General features: G+C 42.3%; 1 pseudogene; it reads right to left on the bottom strand.

Annotated features, from left to right (window-relative positions):
- The window catches only part of LOC101652876, a 28,243-nt pseudogene extending 12,541 nt beyond the window's left edge, over positions 1 to 15,702 (bottom strand).
- Positions 15,703 to 17,747: the final 2,045 nt, after the last annotated feature.

Here is a 17,747-nt window from a genome sequence, read left to right on the forward strand (position 1 = left end):
AGTTCCTTGTAATCGGTTCCCTCTTTCCTACCCACTCTCCCTTTACCCTCCCTGTTTTGCCACTCACACCATTTATTGGTCTTCTTAATCTTAGCATGATAGAGGTGGATCTGTGTCCCACACAGGCTGCACTCAATCATGGACTGCCCTGCAAAAGGGCTTTGGCAGTAACACGGGATCAGATCACATGAGTCCTCATCCATGACCTGAATCCTTCACCGGAGCTGGTGTCTCCGTCTTTGCTTGTTTCTGTGCTGCCCGCCTTTTTGTTTTCATTGTCAGTGAATGGGGCTCCTTCAGGGGTTCCTGTGGCAAGTGGCCCAAGTAGGAGCCTCAGGGGGCACTGGGAGCACAGGCCCTGGAGTTTCACTCCCTACCACTGTTGGCATCTCTTCCTCCTCCTCCTCTTGCGAATCTGTATCACCAGGGGTGCCTGGAGTGGTCCAGGAGGAAGGGTCCCCTGTTCAGTGGGTAAGGCGTCGACGAGAGAGAGAGAGAGATGAGCAGAGTCGGGAGTCAGTGATCATCTGCTGCTTTATTACAATTTTAAGGTTCTATTTAAACAATATTTTCTGACAATCATACATTCAAAGTGAAAAGAAAAAATTCTAATATTAAAAGCTGCAAGGCATAAAGTTTTCCAAGGCATTCTGTTTAAATCTTCTCGGAACGTTCTTTCTGGGTGGCTGGTTCATTTAAGTTTTCAATCTTGACCAACGTACATTGTGATTAACTGTAAACATGAATAGTTCTTGAAATAGGTCTGTGGTAATGGTGCCAAACAGTGTTCAAGTTCAAGGAAGTGGATAGGAGAAAATTGGCATGAACTTAAAATACAAAGTTCTAAGTTAGCTAAATATTCTTTCCATGCTTCATCAATCTTATGTTCTTTAAGCCTTCGTTCCATTTCTTTTACCTGCCTTTTCAATGGGGCTTTCACTGTTCTCTTGTTTCCATTATGCACTAGCTACACAATCCACTCTGTAATAACATTTTTGTACACCTTATTTTGTCTTTAATAGATCTAACACACCAAACTTGGCCTCCCCCTTTTATTCTTTTCCATAAAGATAAGTTTAAACATTTTACACGCTTCCCATTTACCTCAATAATATATTCTCCATTGTTGTCATAAATGCCAGTGTAATTCAAAAGAGGGAGAGTAGTCTTAGGGGTTTTTTCATTACTGTCCCCTTTACTATAAACAAATTTATTAAGGGGTTTTACTAAGTGAATTAAAAGTTGTTTTTTATCTTTGGCACTCTTTCCCAGAAAGGCAGTCATAGGGAACTTCTCGGGAGTTACTGTACTCAGTTGAGGTTGTTCCAATTCTAACTTTTGCATTTTCCATAAATATACCAAAATCCTCATTCCCTTCTATGGCTTTGATAATTAACTCAGTCATTCTATCATTTACATCCCTTTTCTTAATGGATACTGTGATTTCCCCTGAATTATTCATCGTGGTCTCGTTATTGCTCATAGTGGCAATAATGGTTTCATTTTTACATGGTCCGGGATAAAACATAAACATACTCCAGAATATCATAGCGGCAACAACAAAACAATTTGTGAGCGGATTCCGGCAACCAATTCCTACAGTCCGACTTCTTTGAAGTCGGGTCATCTGTCGCTGGACTTTGTCCTCAACGTCAGCCGGCAGGAGTGGTCCCATCATCGCCTTTTTCAACCTTCGTTTCTTGCTCTTCTTGATTTGAGTCCACCTCTCTCCCCCATCACCGGGGGCTGGCCGTGCTCTCCCAAGTACCCCAAAGCCAGCACCTCCTTCAGGTTTTTTCGGTCCTTCTTTAGAGGTGGCTGAGTGAGGCCCCCCCTGGGATAGAGGCACGGGGGTGAGAGCATCAGGGGACTGGGAAGTATGTGCCAGGGATGTGGGGGAGAGGGGAGATGCCACTTTAGGGTGATCCAAATCAAAGAAAAAGTCCTTGAGCTTCATCTTCTCAAGCAAGGTGGCACGGTCTGGGGCCTGCAGGCTGGAGAACGGAGACCTTGGGGGTCCTGGCTGAGTGGGGCGGGACTGAGCTGCTCTTCTCTTGGCGTTTGCTTTCTTGAGAAAGGTCTGGATTGTGCAGAGATCTGAAAGAGCTGTGTCCCAGCCGTCTCTATGTGCCGCATTCTCACCTCACCATGGAGAGCTCGCCAATCACTTTCCTCTTTGCTGCGAGGGTGGGGGTGGGTGGAAATGTGACCTGCATAGGCAAAGACAAAACTACAGAATGTGTGGAAATCCTCCATTGTTTTCCGCTGTGTTTCTGTTGGCTGGATCTCTGCCTTCAAAGTGGAGGTGGACACGCCTTCAGGACTACTTGGGGTCCAGGAAGGCCCAGGAGTTCTAACCCTGTTGGGGCCCCACCTGCACACCCCCCACCTCCTGCATTCCGCTCTCCCCACAAGTTCCTGTTTTATTTTGATAAGTCCCATTCATCTATTTTGTCTTCCACGGTGTGTGCTTCCTTTGTTATCTCTGGTAGCCCCGTGTATGCCTCGGACTAGGACCCTTAGATTTGTCCCAATTTTTTTTTAATCATCCTGATAGCTTTGAGTTTTGAAATGTTATTGTCAGAGTAAGCTCAAGGGGAGAGGTTAAATGGAAGATCATTATAAATACAGAGGTTGTCTTCTTTTGTATTACCATCTGTATTCCTTTATTTAAAAAGTACATGTAAGATTTTAAATATTTTAATAAGTCGATGTCTTTTAAATGTCAGAATATGGTTCTTTTAATAACTATGCTAACATCAGTTAGTGAAGAACTTCTTAAAGACAAGTATTAGCTTGTGAATTTGAGAAATAACCATCAGAAAGACGTCAAACCTATGTTTAAAATGAAATGTGCCATGAGACAATTACTAAGTACCTAGATAATGAAAAAAGTACAGAGAGAAATGTCAAGAACACATTTTTCAGAGATGAAATTTTACCAAGGGCCCTCAAGCCACATTTCTGACTCTTGGTTTTCCTTCTTCAATCACAATTGTATGAAGTCACTGAAACCCAATGATGTGCCCGATACTCAGCTTTGACCTTTGATTGTCTGGATTAATCATAAGAGGAAGTTACACCGCATAATGATTTTGTAATGTGCTTTAATGTAGCACAGCTCAAAAAATAGAGAACACAATAGCCAATGTTCAGATTAGTTACAATAATGATAATCATGAAATAATAAATATCCTGATTAAGTCAAATGAAATATTTGACTTTGAAGTTTGAAATGACATATGGACAGTGACAAAGGGAACTGGAAGAACTCTATGGGTATTAGTTTCATGAGATTTTAATTTTTATGACTTATTAATAAAGCTTAAAGGAGAAAATTTAATCCATGAATCATACCAGGCTTAATACTTTAGCAAATTACTTACATATTTTTTTTCTCATCGAGTGCAAACAATAGCCTGATAAGTGGTATTATCTCAGCTCTGTCGAGGAGAAAATGAAAGAAAAATTTAAGCAATCTGCCCACACTTACACTTGATGATACTAGAAGGAAGCTTTAAATGCATATTTCTAACTAAAATCCAAGCTTATTCACAACACACCAAAGTGCACACTAAAACCAAGTGTTCTGAATTAGAGATCCCAGAATCCCTTGACAAAGTATGCACAATGAAGAATAGTGGAGAACTCCCAAAGAAATTCATGGCAAATAAAAAAATGCTAAGAATCACTGGTCTGCTCTTGAACGTTTCTGTCTTGTTCATGATTGTATCTTTAGGACCTACTATGATGTTTGAGAGGTGGTAAGGAATTCTTTTTAGTGCTTGGTATAGGAGGGAGAAAACAAAACAGTCATCCTTGCTGGATGTTTACTTAAACTGGAGTTTGAGTTGACTAAAACTTGAACTGTGAGACATTAAGACGAAACAAAACAAAACCCACTATAAAATGCGGCACAGATTGCTAGGCTACTAGGCCTCGTGAGCTGCACTATCCTATCATTATCATCCAGGGGGCTCTGGTGGCATGGTAGTTTGCACATTAAGCTGTTAGCCACTGAGCTGGCAGTTGGAACCCATCAGTTGCTTCGAGGGAAAAAGATGAGGTTATCTGGGAGAAAGAAGAAACTGTCTACACCCCTAAAGATTTAAATTCTCAGAAACCCAAAGGGGAAGTTCTACTTGGTTCTGTAGAGTCAGTATGAGTTGGAATGCATTTGATGGCAGTGGGGTTGGGGTTTGGTTTTATCAATAGCCTTCTAGAAGGGAACATATTCTGATAGTTTGACCATATCGCTCATGCAAGTGCACGACAATGATTTCCTTGTGAAAGTGTCTGAGGGCAGTGGTAAAGGCAGCAGGAGGCACTCTGGGGAAGTTGAACTGTAAATACTTTCTATCATCCCCAATACATTTATCGAATGAAGGTACAAACCATGATGTTACTTTTTAAATAGCACTATATTTAACTAATAGCTATTTAGATCCAGGAGCATGTGGAGAGATCCGCAATGGCTGTCAAGTACTCTGAAACCTTGCCTGCCCACTCCCACCCATGTATTTCTGGATTATGTTGAGCATGCAGATAAATCGCTAGCACTTCATTTTCTGATTTCTCCAACTACAGGTGAAAGATTGCTATCTCACCATGTCTGCTAACAAGGTCTGCTAGAATGCAATGAAGGTAAAGCTCGTGGAGAGTTTCCTAACTTCCTAGCCCATCTCTACACTTCTGTGTAAAAGCCTCCAGCCATGCGACTTCTACCCTCAATCAGTCCTTTAGTGACTGATGGACTTCTCTTTTGCAAGTCGGTCAGTCTCATCATTGTTAACAGTGTTGTGTTCACTAGTCTATTTTACATTGGCCAGGGAATTCAGAGAGTGCTCACTTGCCTGCGTTAGATGGCTCTTCTGTGGTCCCAGGTTGTTTTGTTGCTGCCGAGTCAGCCCTGGCTCAGCCCATGAGCAACCAAAGAAAGCACTGACTAGGCCTGCACCACCCCCATGGTCAGTTAGGGCTGGAACTGTTGTTTGTGCTAGATAGCATTTCCACTGGCTGCCTTTCTAAAATAGATCACTGGGCCTTTCTGCCCAGTCTGTTTCCATTTGCACTCCCTGTGGTAGTTACAGAATCTGGGGTCGATTTGGGACTTGAGAGGATACAGAGTGAAAGGAGTGGACTTAGTCTGTCAATTGGGCCTTCTCCTGAGGATTCTGGGAACGCTGGTATTTCCTCTTCGGAGGCGGGAGACATTTTCTCTTGCTGTGTTCACTCCCTGAGAGACTCTCTACTGACAAGACACATGGGGCTATGCTGATGGCAGTGAGAACTCTGGACCTGGAGGAGCCACCTGCCAGTGTTGCGATGCTGACAACACTCCTGGATCCACAAAACTTCCCACCCACTGGACTGTGATCTCATTGTGGCATCATTGCATGTGTTTCACAAGTCTGAAGAGGACTTTTTTGATTGGTTTCGGACATATGAGCTAATTGTAAATTAATAGATTTGATCTAGACTGGGCTGGGATGTCTTCTTAATGTACAGTTCTCTTGTATATAAAGCTATTTCTTATACACATATGAATTTGTTTCTCTAGTCTACCCAGACTGACACACTCCCTCTTAAAAATTGTTTAGTATCATAGCATCAAATAAGCTACTTACACAGATGGCTGGTTCTGCTTAAAAGGTACATTGACATGGAAGGCAAGAATTCAACCACTGAATCACCACTGTGCCCATGTGGCCTGTGTTAGGCAGGGCTCTCTAGAGAAATAAAACCAGGACACTTATGAATATAAATAGATAGATGATAGATAGATTTATATAGCACAAAGGAATATAACAGCTAATTAGTCCACAGAGCAGTACAGAGGGCTCAGTTCAACTAACTTCCATGGAACAGTTAAAATACTGGAAGTCCTTGAACTAAACAGGGCTGCTGGGTGCAAGGTCAAGGAAGTAGACAGCTGAATCTTCCACAGGCAGCAAACAGCAGGGGGTTACCAACAGTCAGCAGCTCAGGAGCTTAGCAAAACAGGCCTGGATGAAATATCAAACCCAAGCAATTCAAGATGACAGGATCTACCAGACTCCAGCTCAAGTGATGTACACATCAGCAGCATGGCGAATCAGGTCTAGCAACAAGATCCACAGGCTGGGTGTCCCACAGGTTGTGTAGCTCACAAGATGAGGCAGAGAACTAGCTAAAGCAGCCACAGGCTGGTCCAATCACCAGACAGCAAGAGAGAGAGGGGTGGGCTTTGCCTGGTCATTTAATCTCTTTGCCCTCCAATCAAACTGTGACCTCATTAATCCCACATGTTCCTATTAGCCAGGTTGGCACAATAAACTTACCTATCACATGGTCCTTTGGCAATTTTTATTTCTTTCTCCTACTGTCACTGCATTATATTTGCTTATTTGCTTTCATCTTCTAGGCTTTATATTCTGTGTGGTTAGGCAGCATTTATTTTGTTTGGTTTTTAATTTAAGTGTCTGATTTAATTAAAAAGCTAACAAACTGCCTAGGTACATTTTGCACCCCCAAAACACAAGCTGGGTGATAACTGAGTTGCCAGGTAAAATATTAAAAGGTGAGAAGATTAAAAACACAAACAGTCCTCAGATTCAGTTAAGGGAGGCTGCTACATACAGCTAGCCCAGACCAGGGGTACTCCCTGACTGGGGAGCTGGCAATCATCCTGATAACCCCATGCAGATCACTTACCTCAACCAGTCCTTTTATCGAGCCCCGTTTGTGAATAAAGATAATACTTTAAGTCTATTTCTGCAGACTTTGCAAGTTGTTTTATTGACAGTGTCAACTTTTAAAAGGTTATTAAACTAAAGTTAACTAGGCAGTAAACTAGGCAGAAATCATTTTACAGAAAGATCAAAAGCCCCAAAATACCATTTTCTAAAGAGAAACTACAATTTTATTAAGAGAAAGGAAAACAACAACAACAACAACAACAACAATTTTGGATCACACAAGAAGACACTCGGCTATGTGTTTTAGAGTCCATACTCAAACTACCCATGCAATAAAGACAATATTCTGCCAATACAATTGATTTGCTGCTGCATTTGACTGCTGTCTGTCTAATACCAAGAATTATAAACAGAGTGGTGCAACTAGTATTTAGAATCATCCTTCCAGTATTACAGTGTCAGGGACACTGTTTCACTGCCCTTCACCCTACGGGTTCTCTCTGTGTACCTGGGTTTCCTGCTCTTCAGTAAACTCGTTTTTTACATTGAAGGTCTTGTGCATCTCCTCAGTTTTTCCCCTTGATCATATTGGCAATGGTCTGGCATGTAACATCAAGCACGACTTTGATGTCTACGGAGTTTGCAGCCAGAGTAAGTACAAAAAGTGTTCCCTGGTCAACTTTCAGGAACTCTTTGTCCCAAGCAGGGTTATCATCTGTTCTCTGTTCTTTATTCTCATCATTCTCAGGAGGCGGAGGGTCATTCTTGTGGTAGATGCACCAATGAATGACAATGACTTTTAAAAAATATTGCTGTATTCATGTTTGGTAGAGGAACTGGATCATCATCTCCTCCATCATCCAGTCTCATAGCTTCCAACATCGTCTTGATAGTCACAGATTGTTTGGCAATTTCCAAATCAACTTCAAATGTCTCTCCATCAGAACTCTGCAGCCTAATTGAAGGCGTGGTGGTCGGTCTTCAGGAGGCATGGACCCAAAGCTGGTGAGAACTCAGAGGCATCACAATAAACAAGCAATTTTGTTTATTATTGTGTATTGTTCTTGCCAATGCCTACTATAGTCTGGCATATAGAAGACCAAAAAAAATTCACTACATCAAGGCAATTTTGACACATAGCAACCCTATAGGACAGGGTAGAACTGCCCTGTAGGTTTCCAAGATTGTAATCTTTCTTCTGAGGAGCAACTGGTAGCCACAGACTGCTAGCCTGTGGTCAGCCCCCAAATACATAATCCACTACACCTTCAAGGTTCCTGGCTGATAGTAAGATCTGGGTATATTTTACTAAGTGAATGGAAATATGGAAAGCGCTTCACTACACTGTAAGCTCCCTGAGGATGAGGCGGAAACAACATCTTTTTATCCCAGCCATCCAGTGTGCTACTGGGAGCATATGCGTTGTTCTAAATGAGAAAGTTTGGCCAGGTTTCCATCAGCTCAAAGTCCTAGATTTGGGGGTTGCTAGCCCTAAACACGGCAGCCCCATGTTTACAGAGTAGACCTGTATTTCATCGGGTGCTCAGGGTTGTGATGCTTCTGATGCAGGCCGGCAACACTTCCTTCTAAGGCACCTCTGATGGTGTTCAAACCACCACATGTGTACTGAGTGATCAAACGCTTACCAGTCAGCAGCTGCTTTGGTTTATTTTGATTTTTTTTTAACCTGCAAGCACATGTTATCACAATGCCTATGTTTAAGCTGCTGACCTTGTGGTTAGCAGCCCGGTGAGTAACCCACCAGACCACCAGAGCTCCTTTCTGATCGAAACTGAATATCAGCGAGCACATCCAACTCGTAGCAGCCCGAGAGGCCCCTGTGGGTTTCCCAGACTGGACATCCTTACGGAACTTATTGAAATCTAACAACCAAAACATCCTCACTGCCCTGAAGTGGGTTCTGACTCATACCCACAGGGTCAACTTGCCCCTTTGGGTTTCTGAGACTGGAATTCTTTTTACCACCACCACCACCACCACCACCACCCCACCCCCCGACAGTTTATTGGTACATCATTTACATATCATACAATTCAATAGTTCAATTGTTCCTTCGTATCAAGGGGCATTAAACAGTCACCACCACTTCAAATTTTTTAGACGGAAACACACGGGGTGTTCACTTACACGTCGTAAACACTAGAGCAACTGAATCCTGTTTAAGAAAACAACCCTCACAGTCTTGATTTTCATAACTCATGGAGCCGCCATCTTCTCCACATTCCACCTGTCTGATCTCATGGCCATACTTGAATGTCCTGATCACTAGCTAATATATCACTAGCCTGAGATATATTTTGTAAAATATGAGATTAGTGGTAGTGAAAACTGATCACCACAAAAATTTGATCACTATCTCCCATCTCTGATGTTTTTTCATGTGATTCCTTTTTGTCCACATTGAGATTTTGAACCCCTGATCCTTCTGTTATCACCCTCCATCTATCCATTTTCTTCCCACTGAACCTCCAGACCTAGAGTAGACCACGTCAATGTCTCGTTCAATGTTTCCTCTCCCCTTATTTAGTTTGCCAAGACTGTAATTCTTTACGGGAGCAGAAAGCAACTTCTTTCTCCCATGAAGTGGCTGGTAGACTCAGTAAACTTGAACTGGTGACCTTGTAGTTATGCAGCCAAACACATAATCCACTACATCACCTGGGCTAAATCAGTATAAATTATATTTAAATTAACCTTCACTCCCTCTTTCCGTTCTCTTTGTTTCTTATTCTGATTAAATTACAGGCATATTCCTTTCCCCTGACTTTATTAACAGGCTAACAAATAGCCCAATATATTATAAATTTAAAATATATGTCATAATAAGTTTAGTTCTTCCACTTGGTACAAGTGGTTAAGCATTCAACTACTCACCTAAAGATTGTGGTTCACAGAGGCATTTTGGAAGAAAATGCTAGCTAACTATTTCCGAAATTGTAGTGCAGGGTAAATGAAAGATTTTTGCTTTTTAATTTTATATCTGCATTCCAAACCAAACCAATTGCTCTGCAGTTGATTCTGACTCCTAGCAAGCCTACAGCCAGAGCAGAGCTGCCCCCCAGGGTTTCCAAGGCTGCCATGGATACAGAAGCAGACTGTCCTCCCTTCTCTAAGGCGAGGCTGGTGAGTTTGAACATCAGACCTTTCGGTTAGCAGCCAAGTGCTTAACCACTGAGCTAGCAGGGCTTCCATACTTGTATTAGTGGCTTGAATTTGAAGCCCATTAGCTTTTGAACATAAGTTTGAAATCCAGAAGTTGGATATTGTTCCTCCTTATTTTAAAAAAATGTTTTGATTGAACTTTAAATAACATTTAAATAAAAGGATAAAACTAAAACTTTTATTTCATTCTCTTGCAGAAGCCCTCATCTCTCTGGATATATCAAGCTGCATTCCCCAATTCTACTCACCAATCTAAGTTCAATTTAAATAACCCTTTCACCAAAACAACAACAAAAACTCACCTGCTACAGTCCCTGTTTCAGAACACTGAAAGTCATCTCTACTCGCCTACCACTTGCACTAATCGAAGTGAAATTCTACAAGTCTCCTGTGGCAGACATGGTCAGCCTCCCGTCCTCCTGTCCCCAACAGAATTCCTTGCTCACCGATTCCTATTTCTGTTCAGATATCAAGTGTCCCGAAGCAGCACGGGAGGTAGAATGCTTCCATAACCCCAGGGGTTAATTTGAATGAGAATAAAAATGAAAATCAATTCCCTTCACCTATGATCTTAGACCTGAAAAATGCTTATGAAAATATGCTTCATTTTACCCCATTATTATTTATTCATTAATTTAATGATTGTTTCTATGGTAGTTACAATGAACTTGATCAAATTACATGATGCAGATTTTATTAGCTGCATCATTCCAGGTTTACAATGCATCAAAAGCAAACTGTTGCTATTGTTAGGTGGCTTTGAGTTGCTTCCAACTTACCGTGCCCCTCTGTACAGCAGACTAAGTCACAGCCTGGTCCTGTGCCACCCTCACAATCATCCCCGTGTTAAGCCCACTGCTTCGTTCCGTGTATCAATCCATCTCACCAAGGGTCTTTCTCTCTTTCCCTGACCCTCTACTTTACCCAACATGATGTCCGTCTTCAGGGACTGGTTCCTCCTGAGAACATGTCCAAAGTACATGAGATCAAGTCTTGTCATCCACACTTCTTAGGAGAATTCTGGCTGTGATTTTTCACAGATAGATTTATTCATTTTTCTGGCAGTTCATGCTATAATCAATATTTGATACCAACGCTATAGACCCAGGTAATCTCCAGCCAAGTAATATAGTATTCAGCTGGATTTCCAAACGATAGGTTTTCTGTAGACATTTTTATACATTATTGCAAATCATCGAAATAAAGAAACTGGTTAGTTATTTGGGAAGATAAACACTTTAATTTCATGAAGTCTTGGCAACCCATAGAGGCAGTTTTACCCTAGAGAGTTTTACCCTAGAGGATTCCTGTGAGTGAGAATCAATTTTATAGCAGTTGGTTTGACATGGTTTGGTGATATGGATCCCTGAGAGTGTCGTGGTGATGCACTGGGCTGCCAAGCATGAGGTCAGTAGTTCAAACCCACCAGTGGCTCTGGAAGAAAGAGGAGGCTTTCTATACCTGTCTCAGAAACCCACAGGGGCAGTTCTACCCTGCCAAATGGGTTGCCATGAATCAGAATTGACACAACGGCCATTAGTATGGTTTTGGATTTGGGGTGGCTAGTGGGTTATTCATTGAACTGCTACCTACAAGCTTAGCTGTTTGAAACTTCCAGGCCCATCAGTGGAGAAAGATGAGAATTCCCCCTCCAGTTAAGAGTTACAAATGATAATGGCAACAAATGAGCTTGACACAATGGATGGATGGATGGATTGTGGTAAGAGTTGTACGAGCCCCCAATAAAATGATGTAAAAAGAAGAAGAGTTCCAATCTTGGAAAACTACAAGGGCAGTGTTACTCTGTCCTGTCGTGGAACCGATTTGATGGCAGTGAGTTGAAATGGAGAAGGAAAGGCGCCTGGGAGGGGCAGGGGGTAAGGCATTCAGCTACTAATCCACAGGGCTGGTTGGAACATACGCACAACAAATATTGGGGATGTTCTCCAGCTGCTGGCTCTGGAGAATAATGTGGCGGTCTTTGTCTGTAAAGATGTACAGCTTTGGAAATCCAATGGAGCAGTTCTGCTCTGCCCTGGAGAGTCATTATGAATTAGAACTAACTTGATGGCAACCGATTTTATTTTGATTTGTATGGTGTAAAAGAAATTCCTTCCCAAAAAGAAGAAATTAAATGCCTGCAAACAGGGACAAGGGCTTCCATTCCAGAAGCAGTGGAGTAGAACAGTTAAGGTTAATACAGGAGGGTACAGAATCCATCAGGGCTCTGTTGAAACGCTGGCTCCTAATCCTTAATCCCCTGTATCAATTTCCTCATCTTTAAAATGGGAACTAATAATAAATGCTGCAAACATTTGCTGGAGAATCTAATACGATGGAATACTCAGTACACAGCAGCCATTACTAGTGTGAGTATAATTGTAAACTACTAACAGCCAGCATTAACCTAAACTTACTATTTGCAGTTAGCTTAACTCACTCCATGCTCAGCCCCTCCTTTGTGAACTTTTTATAACTTTCTATTTTGCTCGAGGACTGGTATATTATGTACAGATGTCTGCACAATTCTGCCCAGAGAGTCAACTGAATAACTGCCTGGAAGTCGTTACACCATCGAAAAGATTGCATCACAGATGCTACCCTTATTGTTTTATCGGATTGCTATTGCCAGCATTTCCATCTTGTGATTGTCTTGTGACTTGAGTAATAGAAGCACTTGTCCGTGACTCCCCCAGAGTGTGCATTCCAGTGGGACAGTACATAAGCGCTGTGTACTTTAGTCACAATTTTCCACAACGACATCAAAACAGCCTGCCGTGCTGTCACAATCCCTGCTGGTGTCATCTGCTAATCAAATGTATTTTTTCTCTCTAATTTGGAATTTCTGAATTTCAATCCACTTCTCCTTATTAAAGGCAACAATAAAGACAGAGTCCAGTTAGGGAAATATATGGTTTTCTGTCAAGAGACCATTTGGTGTCAAAACTTAGGACACTCTTAAAATGGGACATGCATTATTGTTTGAACCCCAGAATACCAACTCCAGGAAGCTAAGTAACTTCACAAGGTTTAGAAAAGCCAAAACTGAGGGGTATTAGTTAAAGCAACGTGGGATCCATCCACAATATAGGGTTCTAAGCTCTTTCCCAGTGCTGAGAGGTCACAAGACAGAACCCGGAGTATAGCAAGGTTAAGAGATCCACGGTGGACTCAACTCACTGGTGGTGCCTGTCTGCCTCAGGAATCAAGCTGTACTGCCATCCAGTTGAGGCAGGCTCATAGTGACCCTTTATAGTGCTTCCAGAGCAGTTCATCTTTATGGGAGCAGAGAGCCTCATCTTGCTTCCATGGAGGGGCTGCTGGGTTTGAACCACCAACCTGATACTTAGCAGTCCAACATTTATCTGACAGTGCCTCAAATGGCTGCCTCTGTCCCATTTTACTTATGTCACCAAGTCACTTCATGGGATCACTAAATGGGAGCCTGTGACTGCATAGCCCTCTTGGTCTATGAATTTCTTAGAAGCAACCCCACTGTCCATTTACTTTGCAGGGCTGAGTCAGCAGCACTGAAATTAGTCTTTACATGGAAACTAAGCTTATCTAAGTGAAGACCCTACCTCCTGGATTGAAACAACCAGACCTGGATGGTGGGCAGGGGACCAATGTACTGGGTCATTGAAGATGGAAAACTACAGGTAGAGTTGCTGTTATGTGCCATCAAGTTGGTATCAATTCATAGCGAGCCTACATGCAACAGAACAAGACACGACCTGTTCCTGCACCATTCTCACACTTGTTGTTATGCTTGAGGTCACGCTTGCACCCACTTGGTCAATGCATCTTGTGGCGGATCTTCCTCTTTTTCACTGTCCCACTTTACCAAACATGATCTTCTTCTCCAGGGACTGGTCTCTCCTGTTAAGATTTCCAAAGGACATGAGCTAAAGTCTCATCAGCTTCATTTCCAAGGAACATTCTAATACTCAGTCCAAGGCAGATTTGTTTGTCCTGGCAGCCTATGGAACATTCAGTGCTTTTCGCTGAAACCATAGTTCCGATGAATCAATTCTCCTTCGGTCTTTCTTATTCAGTGTCCAACTTCTACATGCAGATGAGGCCACTGAAAATACCGTGGTTTGGGACAGACACATCTTAGTCCTCAAAGTCACATCCTTGCTTTTCAAAACTTTAAAGAGGTCTTGGGCAGCAGATTTGTGCAATGCAATCGGTTGTTGGATCTCTTGACTGCTTCTTCCATGAGCATTGATTGTGAGTCCAAGCACCACTAAATCCTTGACAGCTTTAAACGTCTCTTTATTTATCATGATGTTACCTATTGGTCTGCTTGTAAGGATTTTTGTTTTCTTTACATTGAGTTGCAATCTATGTTGAAAGCTGCCATCCTTGATCCTCATCAGCAAGCACTTCAAGTCCTCCTCACTTTCAGCAAGCAAGTTGCAAGCTTGTCTGTCAGTTTGTCATACTGGGATGGCTTGCATGTTGCTGTGATGCTGGAAGCTGCATTTCAAATATCAGCAGGGTCACCAAAGGTGAACAGGTTTCAACAGAGCTTCCAGACCAAGAACAAAGAATAGGCTATGCACTTCTGGGTGGTTAGCCTCTGAAACCCTTGTGAATCAGAGCAGAACATTGTCAAATATACTGAATATACTGAAAACTTTATGAATTGCACTAGAATAGTGCCTGATATAGAGCTGGAAGATGAGCCTCAGATCAGAAGGCACTCAATATATGACTGAGGAAGAGCTGCCTTCTCAAAGGAGAGTTCACCATAATGATGTGAATGGAGCAAAGCCTTCATTTGCTGATGAGGCACTACTCAAAATGAGAAGAACCAGCTGCAAACATCTATTAATAACTGGAACTTGGGATGGATGAAGTATGAATCTAGGACAATTGGAAGATATTATAAATGAAATGGAATGCATAAAACTCAAAATCCTAGGCATTAGTGAGTGGAAATGAACTGATACTGATCATTTGGAACCAATCACATGGATTACTACATCAGAAGAGACAGATTCAAGAGGAATGGCATCACATTCAACCTAAGCAAGGACATTTCAAGATCTAACTCGAAGTACAATGGTGTCTGTTATAGGATCATATCCAAGCACATACAAGGAAATCTAGTTAATCCAACAATTATTCAAATTTGCACACCATTACAGCTAGTGATGAAGAAATTGAAGAATTCTATCAACATCTTCAATCCAAAATTGATCAGACATGTAATCAAGACACACTGATAATTTAAAAGCAAAACGTGGGAACAAAGAGGTGGGGGCAGCAATGAATAGATATGACCCTGGTGGTAGAAACAAAGCAGGAGATACCATGGTAGAACTATGCACATGGACTTCTCTGGATAGAATACACAGAAACCAAATGGACTGTGTCTGTAGGAAGAAAGTAGAGAGCAGCTCAGCATCTCCACCCAAACCAGGCCAGTGGCTGACTGTGGAGCAGATAATCAGTTGTTCATATGTAAGTTCAAATTGAAGTTGATGAAAATTAAACTAGTCCACAATTAAACCAATATCGCCTAGAGTATATCCCACCTGAATTTTGATAATATTTCAAGAATAGATTTGACTCATTGAACACTAATGTCAGAAGACTTGACTAGCTGTGGAATGAGATCAAGAATATGAAGAAAACAAAATGACATTAAAATGACAAGAAATAAAGTAAAGATTAATGTGAATGTCAGAAAAGATTCTGAAAATTTTTTTTCTTGAATGTAGAACAGCTAAAGCAAATACAGGTAGAGAGGATCCTTCTTTTCTTGCATGGGGCACTCAGACTCTCACCTGGCCTTAAACTTCACCTGTATTTTGCTGCGTTGCTTCAGCATCTGAATTTACTCACTGTTCATTCAAAACATTCCATCATACCTTATGGTATGCATAGGAATTATGTTAGGCCAGATTGACTAGAAAAACAATCCAGAGACACTCATATATGTTTAAGAAAGAGCTTCACATCAAGAAGTAATTATATATTGAGAAAACATCCCAGCCCAGTCCAACTCAAGTCCATCAGCCCGATACTAGTCCAGAAGTCCCTCTTCAGACTCACACAGCCACATGCACTGATGCAGGATGCAGGAAGAGCACAGGCTGGTGGTGCAGACTCGTGAGGATCTAATGGCAGAGGCTCTGGCAGCTTTCACAGTCAGCCAGCAAGAAGGTGAAGGTGGAGAGAGAGGGAAGGTTCCCAGGTTCCTCCTTATGAGAAGGCCACACTCACAGGAGTCACCATCAGGTTGACAGGTTGAATACCACCCTTAGACTTTATTAAAACTTATTTTTAAATTATTTTTAAATGTTTTGTTGGGAGCGCTTACAGATAGCATATCACATCAAGCAGTATTTCACAACTGCGACCACAATCAGTTTCAAACATTTTCTTTCTTCTTGAATTCCTTGATATCCACTACCCTTTGTCCCCTCCCTCACCCACTATACCCCCCAGGAACTCTTATTCTTTTCTTTTCTTTTTTTTCTATAATAGTTTTTCCCCCATGTCTTACACAGTCCTATCTATCCAATCACCTACAATTCTGTTGTTTGATCCCAGCAAGTGAGGTTGTATAGTCATCAATGCTATCAGTTCTCAATTCCCCCTTTCCCATCCCTATACTTTTATATATCTTCAAGTTGATATGAAATTATGTAACTACCTCAAGGATCCACTGGAAAGCAATGGGTTTGGCGGGTTATCCAGTGCATTAAGGCTGGATTGCATGTGTTATGACTTTCTTTTTAAAATTCATTTTATTGGGGGCTTATATAGCTCTTATCACAATACATACATACATACATTGTGTCAAAAATTTGTATATTTGTTATCATCATCATTTTCAAAACATTTTCTTTTTATTTGAGTCCTTGGTATCAGCTCCTCATTTGTTTCCTTTATACCCCCCAACTGCTCCCCGGGAACCTTTGATAATTTATAAGTTGGATGGCCCTTTCAGAGGATGCTGATTGGGAGGATGGCACTGCACTGGATGATCTCACAGGAAGCCATGGTGGTGTGGCCCACAGTGTCTTAGGGCACCTCAGAGGGCATTTGGGCATGCCTGCTGCAACTGGAATGCTGTGGAGGGCAGGTTGGTGGGTGAAAGATCTGCTTTGGTGTAGAGCACCACAGACAGTGGGAGGAATTTCACTAGTTGGTTAGATTGCTGCATAGGTGGGACAGAGGTTTGGGCAGGAACGTGGATTGCAGCAGAGTGTTGTTGGAACTTCCTTAGGCCATTTGAGGCACTATGGCAGGCTGGGAAGAAGTTCCCTCAGCCACATGGGACCATGGGGGATAGGCAGGGACTCCCCTGGCCAAATGGAACACCTCAAAGGGCAGGCAGGACTTTCCCACTCTACTTGGAAGGCCTTGGAGGCTAGGCATGAGTTCCCCAGCAGCAGAAGATGCGCTGGATTTACCCAGCCACTTGTTAATCACAGAGAGCCAGCAGGCTGGATTTCCCCCAACCTTGGCATGTAGGTGTGAGTTCCCCTGAGGCGAAGGTGGGTGGAATTCCCTAGCTGCATGTTACTCTGAAGAGGGCGGAGCTCCCTAAACTGGGTGGAGGGCAAGAATAATTGCCCTAGGTGAAGGGGAGTGTCCTGGAGGCCAGCAGTAGTGAGTGAGAGAAAATAGAGGAGAAAAAAAAAACCACAAACAAACCCTGAGCCCACTGAGACTGTGGGGGGCAAAAGAGAAGAGAGAGAAACAAAAGTAACAATTACAACTGAGCCCTGATAGCCTGACTGTGGGGCTGGAGTAGGGTCAAGCTGTGGCTGTGTTGAGATAAAGCCCTTGGATCAGCCAAAGGATCCTACCTCTGGCCGAGACTGTGGCAGGGCTAAGGTTAAGCCTTAGCTGGTGTCCATACTG

The sequence above is a fragment of the Echinops telfairi genome, unplaced genomic scaffold (genome assembly GCF_000313985.2).
Source record: "Echinops telfairi isolate 266 unplaced genomic scaffold, ASM31398v2 ScPeMD7_21;HRSCAF=78, whole genome shotgun sequence".
NCBI classification, from domain to species: domain Eukaryota; kingdom Metazoa; phylum Chordata; class Mammalia; order Afrosoricida; family Tenrecidae; genus Echinops; species Echinops telfairi.